Source organism: Leuresthes tenuis, unplaced genomic scaffold (genome assembly GCF_036924035.1).
Source record: "Leuresthes tenuis unplaced genomic scaffold, fLeuTen1.0.hap1 SCAF_19, whole genome shotgun sequence".
Taxonomy (NCBI): domain Eukaryota; kingdom Metazoa; phylum Chordata; class Actinopteri; order Atheriniformes; family Atherinopsidae; genus Leuresthes; species Leuresthes tenuis.
The window spans coordinates 10,047,772-10,061,380 of record NW_027325373.1 but is presented as its reverse complement, the minus strand read 5'-3'; the positions used below and the strand labels follow the sequence as shown (position 1 = coordinate 10,061,380).

The following is a 13,609-nucleotide window of genomic DNA, read 5'->3' as shown; positions in this document are numbered from 1 at the left end:
TCAGGACAAAATCAACTGTTTCATATCCATCTTTAAATTTCAGCCATTGAAAATCACCCCGATTGAAATCAAATAAACTATATAGTTTCTTTTGGTAGTTTCTCTTCTGCAGTTTCTGATCGTTAAGATGTAATCTCATGTCCCATTTATTTGGTGTGTGGTGTCTCAGGGCTTTTACCGTTCCTGCAGCCAACTCCGCAGCAATGAGAGGAGCTCATAAGCCATACGCAATGTGTGTTGGTCAGCACTTCCAGGCTGTAATTAAATCTTTACGAATGAAGAATGCAGTAAACACACTATTTTGCCGATTATTTTTCAGGCAACTATACATTGTGCATTAGCAGCATCTATGTCAACAAATCTTTTCCCAAGACAAACTAATAGTTTTTTTAATGCCCCAAGTGACGAATAATGTAAAACAAAGCACCATAAAAAAAATTGTAGCAATGCTAAATCTAATATATTACAATGAAGCTTTAGTTCCATTCCTTATAACCAGCATTTTCTCCTGATTTCACTCTCATACTTTTACATTTATCTTCTTCACTACAAGTCATGACGCTAACATCATACACGCGCTTGGATAAAGGATAATTTACTTTAAATCAATCCAGAGCTTACAATCATTAAGAACTAAAGTCCTGTGTGGATTAACCTGCAGTACTGACCAAAATGGGCAGGGCTGATCTTGGTTGGCTGACTAGATGCAACAGAAATAGCTTGAGCTGACCACAGCATATGTAAAACACTGCCGCAGTCCTCCAGGATTTTACATCCTCACACCTAAACCACCTGCTGTATAAGCGCCTGTGCAAAAGACCAGCTTTATGTGTTTGTGTAGCGCTCTTGTGATGCTCATGTGGGTTGTGCAGGATCTATACTTATATACAAGTTCAACATATATCGTTATGGTGCGGTGGTGCACTGCAGTCTGAAACAAGGGCCCAAAGACGACATTTAATCTATCCAAATGAACATAATGCAGTCCTTGTCATGCTGAGGCCGTGAGTTTATGAAACACTGCACCAGTGTTGCAACAGTAGATCTTTGACAGAAAAAAAGGACTACTTAGGGCCACTAAGAGACAGCACTATACTGACTTCTGTAGGCCTCCCGTTCATTTCTGCATGAGTAGAGAAACAGAAATGTGTTAAGTTTGGGTTTCACTGTGTAAACAATTCATACGGAATTCCATAACTGTACATTAAAGGGAGGTATAAAAAATATTAATGTTGTTGAAAAGTGTCCGATGTCAGAAACACATAATTTAAAATCGGTAACAAAGCTGGAAACCACTGCTGGATTTGGTAGTTTGTATACAATAAAACACATATTCTGCACAACTAGAGGAAGGCGTAGTTAGTGCAGCAAAAATCTGCAGTTACAGCATCTTTCTTGCAATTTTGCAAAAAGGTACATTGTTATGAGAGTGTAGCCAAGACAATTCTGTGCAACATTACAGCAACCACAGCCTCCTAACTGCTGACACTGCAGTGCCCATATATATCCATTAGTTTCATTTAGATACCTGCATAACTATAAATTAGTTCTAAGTTAAAACAATTCAGTAAGCTGCTACTGAAAGTTTCTGAACAAAGTTGTTCATTGTTTAGAACCCAGTAACTTAAAAGTTTGAAGTCCATAAGTCTTAAGCAGTAAAGTCACTTTATGACTGACTATGAAGGTAGTAAATCTAAAATCTTCATTCTTTACTGAGACTTTGCTCTTTGAAAAATATCTTGCCACCTATATTCAACCCGCCTTACTGAAATAGCCAAATCTGACATGCATACAGTGAAGCTTGCAGATTTATAAGTACTATTTATGAGTAATGTACACCCACAAACATTTACAAATCTGTCTACATCTACACATAGTAAAAGCTACTCTGTCCCCTACAGTAACAGCTCCTAGGTAGTGCTGATGTGAGGATATAGTGTCCAAACGGCTTTAGATTACACTGCAGACAGCGAAGTTAACTTTACGAGAAAGGGGATTCTATTTAGTATAGATTCATGGTAGAAGCGCTCTTAGAACGCTGCACAAAGTCATTTACACACCGGGCTTGTCTAAATTCAAGAACAGCAAATATATGCAATAAAGAAGGGTTTTTTTTCACACCAAGTAACATAATGCTAAAATGATAATGTTAAACAATGATAATAAACAACTGCTGCATTCCCACAAGGCATCTCAGCCAAGATGAAAACAACAAATGACAGGATTACGCACAATCTCTCTATTATTGATAGAGCATGACATGAATATAGTACGGTTTAGCAAAATCCCAGTTCTGTAGCAATGAGTTATTAATAGGAAAAAAATTAAAGATTTTGATCCTCCTTGTTTGAGAGTCATACATTGAAAACTAAAACTAATAAAAACAATTGTGGCCTTTTAGATTTATATATATTGTGAACTTTAATACATTTAGATTGTGTAGAAAAACGATAAATCTGCTGTTAGAACAATAACGTTTAATCGGTCAAAACCTATAAAATAAAACTAAATATTGAAACAAGCTGGATTAAAATACATACAATATTAGTGATTTGAACGAATGCATAAACCTTGATACTATTAATTTGAATTGCCTTAGCTTTATGCATTCATGCTTGACAAATGACATCACGTCCACTTCATTATGTGAAAACTCCTAAATCCAAATGGATGGAAATGTGTTATGCAGTTGAAACGCATAAAACCTAGAAATTGGGCACAATTTTTTTTTTTAATTTCTTTATTTCTTTTAAAATTGGGGGTCAAGCTCCTCCTCTTTTGCTCTCTGCCAAAAATCAGGGGTTGAACCAAAAGACATATGAATAAAACACAGTAATTATCTACTTACACTCCCCACTCTTACAGCTCTGTTCCCCAATGCTAAAACAAAGTGCTGCTTTCTCTTTCCTTCCCTTTTTAATCACACACATTCTGCTAGACTGTAAATTTGTCCATAAGTGGGTCAACTATAAATCAATAATGCAAATACGGACTGTAAGCAGGAACTTTAACTGAAGGTCCTACCAGGCTGAATATGGGATACGCCTTCTAACTCGATGTGTCTGGGCTGATATCTTTGTCATGTTAATTAGATGTTTTTAGAAAACCTCTTGCCTCTCAAGTTGTGCAGGTTTGTCCATTACAGTTAGAGGTAGCATGACTTGTTTATTTTTTTAGCTTCAGACAGGTCTCAAAAGAGATGTTTCCAGTAATCTGACAGGCGCACAGCTATGTTGACAGTCCATTTCCACACTTATTACTTGGCTTTTTTCCCCTGACATGCCCTCAGATTTCTTGCTTCTTGTGTTTAGTTATCTGCATAACTTTGTGGTAATTAAAACAACTGCTGAGAATAGCTTTTCCTCTCAGCATCACCTTGTGTAACCAAACGGGATTGGTTTCCCATTATTTTTGAAAGCAGGACTTAATTTCCTGTGCTTTCTCTCCCCTTCCATAGTCAAATTTCTTGAATTCTAATACTATATGTATCCTCTTCAAACTGGTGAAGCTTTGGTGCTGAAGTTGTGAGCAATTGCATATTAGATTTTAGTGACATTTAGGACCACAAATGACTTTATTTGGAGTGTACAAAAACATGTGAAATCATCCAAAATAGCAGTGAACTCTCTTCATTGGTTCCAATTGCTCAAACAATGTATTGATATATGCCCTTCACAGCTTATTTCTTCATTAATAAACTGATTTAATAAATTGAGCATGATTCTGTTGAGAGCTAGAAGGCTCATTTACAATGGCCGTGGTTTCACAGTAAGAGTAAGGTGACCAAGACTATCATAAAAATACACTTTATGAGTCACTCTGTTGAACTTTACGGTTACAAATAAGTATTGCTAACAGACACAGGGAATGAATAAGAAAAAAAAAAAGGAGATTATTCAGATGATGCATAGCTTTGAGCCTTATACAAAACTACAGCTGTGCAGTGCAACATATCACATAATAGTTCTGAGGTACACCTGGGTCCCCGATATCAGAAAGCCATTCTAACTGATATATTCAGCACCATAAAGAGCTAATAAACCCCCAGTAAACATACGTATCACACGGGAAAATATCACAGGGCAATACAACTACCTCACGAGATTCTCCAGCAGCTTGTGAAGCTGCAGATGGAAGGTGAGAGTATCAAATAAATACACATTTGATCAGTTTCAAAATCAATGTTCCGTTTATCATTTTTACTTTTAAACCCATTTCCTCAGAATACTACCAGATATCATATATTTTTAGCAAGTCTTTAACATTTAAGTCTCAATACTGACCAACTACATTATATTATACAACTATAACTATATAACTAGTGATCATATAAACATTTTTCCATCAACATTAGCATCAAGGCACATTTCCTTAAATCAAAGAACATCAACTAATGTCACAGTCTATGTAATGTTATCATTCCCACTTACGGCCAATTTAAACTGCACCACCAAGTCCCACAGCTTATGATAATGATAAATTCTATGTTCAACATATATGAATAATTATAAATCTTGAGAGTGGCAGCTTTGTTTTTAATCACTTGTATACTAAAGGTACAGTTTGATCTTCTTAGCAGAGCCAGGGTTCACTTTCCACAGGGTAAATGGTCACAGATGGTGAGCGAGCCTATTCTATCAGCTAATTTGACCATCATGTCAGGATGTCAAAGCAGTGATGTTGGTGCCTCTCTAGATAAGGACCAGAGAGGTTTGTTGCAGGGAAGATAGCAAACTGTTCAACTTTCATAAAACGTTGTGTTTCTTACCTTGCGAGTCATTTGTGAAAGAAGGTGCCCACACTCGCTCAGCCTGCAAGCTAATCCAAGTTCAGTATGTGGTAACTGAAGTGTGACTGCTACTCTGATAATGTCATAGAGCCCGATGTTAACCTCACATTCTATTTCAGATAAATCTTAACTGGAACCTTTGAATGAGTCCTCACCCAATTTGTCAGTCAAGTCAGTTTCAAATCACAGGCATGTGTTCAAGCCCTGCACTTCATGAGGTTTGGACTATTTTTTTCGTGTTTCTTTTAGGCTGACAAGAGAAACTCTTAAGCGCAAGTTGTGTGGGAGCTGTTAGATAGAAGCTCTAATGAGCAAAGTTGGAAAAGTCAGCGAGTTGAACGAGAATAACATTTCTTTATTCCACTAAAATATCCCTGATTATCACATTTATTATTCACAGTTCACATAAGTGTTGTAGAGAAGTAAATGATTCAGTATTATTACAATTCAACAGTACTGTCCCTTTTTTTCAAATTGTCCAAAATTTAAAAAATTTCATCAAGGCTATTGTGCCGCACTTAGCCGTATAATAACTGCAACAGTCATATCCTGATTATGCATTATCCCTTGTAGCAAAGACTGAACTAAGAAATCAAAGTAATCAGGGATTGCAGTTTATAATGTGAACAGTAACATGGTGTTCCTTCCTTGTTCTCACTGGTTTGAATTCTGTGCTCTGCTTGTGTTTGATATCACAATGCACAAAATGAAACCAAGCTATGAGCTGGTAATGATGAAAATATTTAGTCAGTAAACAGTTTTTATAGATCAAAGATGGCTTATAAATTCCAAGCAAAACCATATGGGATTTTTTCCTCATGAAAGCATCTCTTTCCCTCCAGTTGGTTCCTTTCACAGCTGAACACATGCACGTCGGTAGCTGACTGAATGGCGGTTGTGCACACGCTGATGTGTGTGCCGGAGCAAAAAGATGAAAAGATCTCAGAGGAAATATGGTGGCGCTTCACAGCAAGTGCCGTGTGTCTGCTCTCTAGCATGTATGAGTGTGTCGGGAAGGGTTTGCTGCTCTGCTGTATCCTCTACTCCATATCCTCATACTCACAATATGCACATTGAACATAGCTGGATACAGCTCGGTAGCTTTAATGTCAATAAATAAAGCCTGCATGTGCTTTACGGTAATATCTATGACTTCAGAAAGTTGCAGATACACAAAGGCCTTTCAATAAGGCAATTTAATCTGCAGCTTTTTTGCATGTTTTACAAGCGGATTTGTCCCAGTGAGGTAAGGCTGAGTCAACATGTGCCCACCTCAGCACTGCAATCAACAATATTTGTTAAGAAAAAGTAGCTCCACCAAGATATAGATCCAGTTTTTACGGTGATCCTAGTGCCTGCCAGCGTGGGCTGCCCTGTTTGCAGAGATGAAGGACCAGAATCCCATAATTTCCCCTTTTTAGATAAACACGTTCATCAGAAATCTCCCAATGCTCCACACAGCATCTCCCTGGTAATCTCCATTACCAATTACAGGGCGATATGCCACAGCTTAATATGAAAGCAACAATTAATCTGCGAGCACCAGTCAATGGGTCATTACAGTAGTGAATAAAAATAGTGTAGTGATAATAACATTAATAACATGATCATAACACTAATTAAAAAAAAATGTATATATATATATATATATACACACACACACACATATATACACACACACATATATATATCTCCTTGCTGGTAACAACCATATTTTTCCTAGTTTCTCTGGAGATGCAACAGCTCACGTTAGCATCGTTTTGTGTTTTTTAGCATCTACTGAAACAATTATGGTCTTGCCCTCTGTTTTTGCAGTGCTGCTCTTCTTTGGTCCTGTTGAATGAATCCAGTACATTGGTTTCTCCTGTACATGTCTCTGCCAGCCTATGTTTGGCTCTGATGGCACAGCTGGTCAAAAGCTCAGTATCAGGGGTGCCTTGGCCCCCTGTTACTTTATCCTTTCCTCACAACCATCCCTATAAATTTAACACCAATAACTGACAATATTTTTCACTACAAACACTAGCAAGTTTCAATCTGTGCTGCTAAATGTATCAGTAAAAAGTTTAAAAACACAGCATCACACTGATGGACCGACAGCTCCTCACTTTGTGAAGTCCTGGATATATCTGTTATGTTGCTGTTGGGTTTTTTTTGCATAATCTCCTGTTGAGAAAAAAAAAAAAAAAAAACGGGCTACAGAACAACAATATGAAGACAAAAATAAGTCTGTCTGTAAAATACCTTTTTACAGACAGTTTCCTTAGTGTTCTTCTACTGCTTGAAGCAGCAAATGAGGGCGAGTGTCTCGTATTATAGCCCTTTAACACTTTGTTGTATCAATCAAATTTGAATCAAACGCTACCTGGCAACTTTCCATTCATACTCCAAATATGGTCTGTTTGGTTTAAAGGAGTGTGATGTTCCTGGAACTCGGAAGGATGGCAAGCTATGGTTTCCCTGATCTAAGCTCTTTTTGACACAGTAAGCAGAGCTGGGACATGAGAAGTGGGGCGGGGGCGGGGGTAGGGTTATGAGTTTGTATGTGTGTATGTGCATGCATTTGCATGAATGTGTGCAAATGTTTAAGAGAGTGGGAGAGGGAAAAAGCCAGCGAGGAAAGAGAAGAACAGCTTGGGTGTGTGCAAATGGGCTATCAACATGTGTGCTCTATATTAAGGATAAGCGATCTGGCCAAAAGGCCATATGATGATCTTTTGGGGTAAAACACGTTCCTATGGTGCAACAACCACTGCTCTCCTCTTATATGCTCTCTTCCGTCGTGTTCTGTGGTTATTGTATTTTAGCGTATAACTAAATTAAATCATCTCAAGACTTGCATTTGCAAGACTTCATTTGTAATGTTGAAATAATGCACAGTGTGGTAACAGCTGTTGTGATATTTCATTTTAACAAACCACTAAATATTTTGTTTTTAAAAAGGTGCAGTCTGCATCCCATCCACTTCCTCATCACATCAGGAAATAAATACCGAATATGCAGAGCGTGCCCACGTGAAAACCTCCCTCTTTAAATATGTCCTTTGTCCAAAGAAGCTGCGACACATGGCACAGGCCAAAACACTACAAGAAAGATGTAGCATTAACGCGTCAATCAAATGATCCCTTTTACACTTGTTCTTATTCAGTCTGATGATGCTGTTTGCAACCATAAAGGACTGTGACACATTATAAGGTCCGCTTCTGAAAGTACACTGGCAACAAAAAAGTAAGATTAATGCTTTGCCTTCACTGTCAGGATCACGAAAAGTTCTTCGGAATACATCTCAATTTGTGGGCCAAAATATTCTACAAAACCCACCTTGAGTAGTTTCCACTGCCACCTGGAGCATTTTTCCTTATTGAGGAAATTTTTTTATTTTTTTAAAAGTCAATATGTGATGTGCTCTGTGGCGAGCCAAAATGAACACAGTGCTCCGTGGGATTTGTTCTTCACTGGCCACACTGATCAAAGAAATATTGAGCTCTATCTCTTAAACAGTGTATCACGGACCGAGCCGCTCTCCATTAGCTCTGCTAATGACCTGTTATAGCAGGCCAAACCACTGCAACAGCTGGAGTTCAAGACACCTATTACACTCCAGCAACGCCATGTCATTATGTTAACAGCTAGTTAGTCAGTCCCCTTAAGTACGAGGAGGAAAGCTCTATTATTTTTTAATCCATTTTACAGTGAGAGTTACAGCCTTTGTTTCAAGTTAAAAGTATCCTCACAAACGTTGAGATGCAGGAAACCTTACATGGCCATCTCCCCTGCTCTCTGCCTGCGTCGTTCCATCTGTCTCTATTTGTTTCTCCCCCTGTCTCGCATCTCTGTCACTCTGACCTATGCCTGGATTCCACAGAGAGGTGAAAGGAAACAGGAATGGCTGCAGTTCGCTGTTGGCTGCAGCAATTTTGTTTCTGAGAAAAGAAAAACACTGTCATGCACACTCACACCCACAAGCAAACACACGCACAAATGAGTCAATATTCCTGTTGTGATGGCTTTGTTCCTTTTGCTGTTTGGGAAGATGTTTCCTCAAACATGATGAAAGTCATTCCTGTTCCTGCAGATGAAATGTAGGGGGAGTGAGTCTTTTTGTGTGTATCTGCATGTGTGCATGGTAAACAACACAACTTGATATGGTCAGCTGGACGGATCCGAGTCAGCAGAGTGGGTCCTTTATCATTGTGTGTGGAGGACTATTCAAAACAGTAGCACACTCCTGTGCCGTCTGGCCCTTTGCACAGGCTCTCCTTCACCACAGCACCATTGGGACTCCCAACTCCCTGTTGTGCTTACCGAAACCTTGGCAGCCAGATTCCATATCGCCCAATAAGGAAAGCTTTTACTAAAGCTTTAGCCAATTGGATTAGAGCTGCCGACGTAACTCCAAATGTGCTGCTGTAAGCTCAAATCTGAGAGCTGGTGGAAAGACTCATGTTTTACCGATAGGCACCAGAACACAATCGCTGCAGGGGCAGCAGGAAAAGAGGGAGACATCCTGTGCAATTACTGTCTCTGTCCAGCTACTGAGTGTGTGTTACTGAGATTCTAAACTGTTTAAACTGAGAACATAACATAAAGCAAACCAGGACCTCAGCAGCTAAGGGGCTGTAAGGCTGTTCCCACGCTTACATAAAACAGACACAGAGGGGTCGTAGAAAGACAGAGCTGAACCAAGGTATACGTAAATATGAAAGCAGAGGATAAACACCTTTTTTTAAAATGTCTTTCTTCTCAACAGAGGATCAACATAAGAAGTAGTTTTGTCATTTATGATTCTGGATCATACAAGTAAAACCTACTGTACTTGACTTGGGTACAAAGAAGAGGTTTTTTTAAGTTATTCGTCGATTTTAAACCGTCATTCCCTTGGACAGTCTGCCTACCTACAATAGCATTGTCATTTATCTCTGTCCTTAATCTGGGTATCTAGGCATAAGTAAATTCTGTTCATGGAAATTAAATCCAAGCCTAAATCCACTGAAGCAAGCAATCCAAATTCAATGGATATGTTTCAATCAGCCGACTGACAACAGGAAGTGCAGAAAGCATCCAACAATTTTCATCAGTTCACTTCATCAGGGGCTTAAGTCTTATTTACTGACTTTATCAAATATAAGTTGTTTTTTTTGTAACCAAATTAAAATTCTACAGGTGAAGACTTACATCCATCCATTTTATCTGTTTTCACCGTACGGAACGATGAGAAAGGGAAACTAAACAATAAAATAAATCAACCATCAAACATTTGCCCACAGAAATGAGGAGAAGTAAAAATGGCCAGAGAAAACAAAGCTCCAAGAAAGAACTGCTGAAAGAGACAAAGACAGAACAAGCATAGTGATATACAATGCAGGCCAATTCTTTGGCTCCTTCCTCATCCTTTTATCTCGTCAATAACTGAGGGAGAGTTCACTGCCAAGTCAATGCTTACGAGAAAGCGTCTGTGAAAGCGCTAATGGGGCCTGGGAGCTCACGCAGGGTGGTAGACAGGTAATGCACACACACCGCCTCAGCCTAACCTGCGCCTTAAACTCAGCGCTTTCAAAGGCTGCCCCCAGATATTTGCCCTATCACACTCAACTGCAGAAGGGAAACGCAGATGCACACACACTACAAAGAGGTAAGATTGTAAAACGCAGACTAAAAGTCAGCATGTGAACACGCCATCGCTCCATATCTTCCTTTCTCCGACACATTCACAGAGTCTACTGTGTGCAGCACAAGAGGCACATTATACGGCTGTGACAAGCAACAACGAAAGAAGTCTGCGTTTCCTCTACTCTATCTGAGCGAGTGAAGCAAGAGTGGGGCATTTCAGCAAGGGCACCCCACATTTGTACTTAACTAGGGCAGGTGTGGCTGAGTGTGTTGGCAGGGTCACTTTGAGCAAATGAAACTGGGTGGAGCAGGGTGGAAAAAACTAAAATAACCCAAAGGCAACAGGCCATTAGTCAAGCTTAGAGATGACCAGCAGATAGTTAACGCTGCCTGGTTTGGGGGTTGGGGGGGCGGACACTGTTGCTACATAAGCTGAACATCAAGAGAAAGCCTTTTTCCATCACAAAGACCCACTGTTCGGCAAGGTGTGACCCAGGCAGCAGGTGCGCGGACCTTTGCACGCTGACAGGCGCGCGACAATCTTCCCAGTTGTTTCAAGGCTTATGGGTGCTGGTTTACGACTAGTGCACAGGTTTAGGTATGCCAACAAGCTGGCTCAGCGAGAAGGGAGAGCAGCTCAGCATTTCTTCATCTTTCCCATTATCTCTGTGACACATGCACGCGCACAAAACAGAAGATGTATACTGCGAGGAAATGACAGTTTCGGTTATGAAACACAGTGCCTCAATTACTGACTTTTGGTTCCCTAAAACTGTGTCCCGTGACGGTTAAAAGGGAACTGAACAAAGCCTCCGAAACTGTTTTCTTTTTTTTATCCTTTTGTTTCTTTGAGACATATCATCCGACAAATGTTCAGGTAACCCCGATCAAGTATTAAAGCGAACAAAGAACTGACGAGGACTGATACATGTCTCGCAATACAGTGCGGAAGTGGGCTACCAGACACCTGCCATAAAAGATGAGCCACAGCCAAACAGACACCTTTTTCGTTTTCAATCGAAGAACAATTTGGTTTGGGGACCAAAAATATTTAGCAAACAATAATTGAAAGCATTCGGAAAGTTCACGCTCTTTCCCGTGTCTAGTGTTTCGTTGTTTATTTGTTTTTCATTTTTAGAAAAACAGATCAACGAAAGAAAAAAAAATAATCAGAGAAATTTTAAATATCGTTGCCGAATTGCCACACGTCAATATCAATTTGCTTCTCTCAGGATGAGAAGCGAGTGCAAGCAAAACCTCCGGGAAATTCACAGGGGGTAAGAAAGAAAACACAGCTAGAAGGAAAACAACTAACTTACAGTGCTGGGAGCTAGTTGTTGGGGGTCCGTCACTGACACCAAAACACAGAAATCCAAAGAGCATTTAAAAAAAAAAAAAAGCTCGGTCCGACAAATGACAAAAGCCGTCCTGCCACAACGAGGAGAAGTCATAAACTACGAGCGCCTGGACAACCTGGGCTGCGAGCGCGAGCCCGGGGCCGCCTGCTGGTTTCTCCTGTCTCACACGAGACAGCAGAAAGCAAAACGAGGGAGAATTCCCTTGAGACGAATGGTGGAAGTGCGCATGCGCGGACGGGGTGGACTCATTCCGGTGGAGTAGGGCTGTAAAATGGCAAGTGCCAAAGTGCTGCATTTACCTATATTAACGGATTTTAAAGGAACAATACTGTCACGTGCCGTTAGAAAAAAAACAACAACAAAAAAAACACAGTAATGACTAAAAGTTACACTTTTTAAGATATATTATGCAGCTGATGGAATTCATTTAAACGATAAGAGATTTCAAACAATCCTTAATATTAAACTCAAGACCATTAAACAAATAGGTCTTTTGAGGGAAAATGTCCATTGTGACATTTAAATAGTTTATTTCATTCGATTAATAAAGATACAAACACAGACACAAATACAGAAATCAGACCGTGTTACTTTATAACTGAGATAGAGGCAATTAGTCAGTTATTGATGTTTGATTTTTCAGGTTTAAATTGGACGTCTTTGCTAAAACAATGACAAAAAACACAAATCGGGAAGCTTTTGTGATTATAGCGGTAGCTCGTGTCTTTCTCCGGACCTTCCCTTTACTCAGGAGAAGCATTACTCTCTCCCAATCTGTCATATAAATAATTCAGCAATAAAAGCTTGCCTCTGCTTGACTGCCTGCATACAGCACCAAAATCCTCCCCAGTGTACCGCATCGATCTAAGCAGGCGTTCCCAATTAAAACAAATCTCTAGGCAAAATTAAGTTCAATCAACATTCTTGTTTCGAAAATGGCTGTGACCGGTCAGCCAGATCAGCCAGGGATTACGAGGCTTCTGTCAACTATCAATAGCCATGTGCCTGCAAGACGCAAGAGAGGGGGAGGGGGAGGGGGTGGGGGCGAGTGCGCAGACGGTGCAGATCGAGGCAGCCAGTCGATGATGCTGTTTGTCCTGTCCGCGGATCGGAGGAGTGAGAGGAGAGCACGCGACGGCAAATTGAATCCAGCACACATCCTGTCCCACAGCCCGAAACCGAATCGCTGCACAGACAGAGCTGCCGAGAAGAGACGGGAGCTTTAAAAAAAGTGGAAAAGCAAGAAGAAAAGAGCATTTTACCTGCACCTTGCTCCCGTTCAGCCTTCCGTTATTACTTCCCATTCAGTGTTGCTTTTCCCCGGCTGCCGCTCTCTCCGCGCTTCCCTCCGCTGGAAGGAAATTTAGACGACGGGATTTGTTCACGTGGCCGCGCTCTGTGCTCGTAATTGGTGGAGCGGCACGAGCTGTTGCTGCTGGCTCGCACCTGTACGCTGGACGTTAACAGCGGTGCAGGGAGGGACTCAGCGGCCGGATGTCCACTCCCGCTGTGAATCTATCCCAATTATGTTTTTTTTTTATTTAAACACCTTGAATACATAGAGTTGCAGCTCGAGTTGATTAAAGAACAACCACATGATGATGAATGAAATGTAAAAACAACAACAAAAAGAACTGATAATCTTTCAGTGAGGGTTCTGTGAATTCTAAGGGGTGTTTTGCTGGTATTACTGTCAAGGGCACAGGCTATTGTGATAATACCAAAGAGGAGTCCCCAAATGAGGCCACTGTAACATTAACAATATTAGCTAAGCATGCATCTGTTACACATCTGTCAGTAGCATGACTGGAAGATTACCCTTGACCTCTTTGAATGACATTTCAACAGATTG

The 13,609-nt window shown here is 40.3% G+C and overlaps 1 protein-coding gene across 5 annotated transcripts in view; it reads right to left on the bottom strand.

Annotated features, from left to right (window-relative positions):
* The window catches only part of strbp (spermatid perinuclear RNA binding protein), a 175,055-nt gene extending 161,935 nt beyond the window's left edge, over positions 1-13,120 (bottom strand). For 3 of the 5 annotated variants that reach the window (XR_011909093.1, XM_072372483.1, XM_072372481.1), the window contains exon 1: positions 13,020-13,120. The gene's annotated coding sequence lies outside the window, so the exon portion shown is untranslated. Of the gene's footprint in view, positions 1-11,718; positions 11,906-13,019 lie in introns of those variants that run through there. The other 2 variants (XM_072372485.1, XM_072372482.1) reach the window with 2 other exon arrangements.
* Positions 13,121-13,609: the final 489 nt, after the last annotated feature.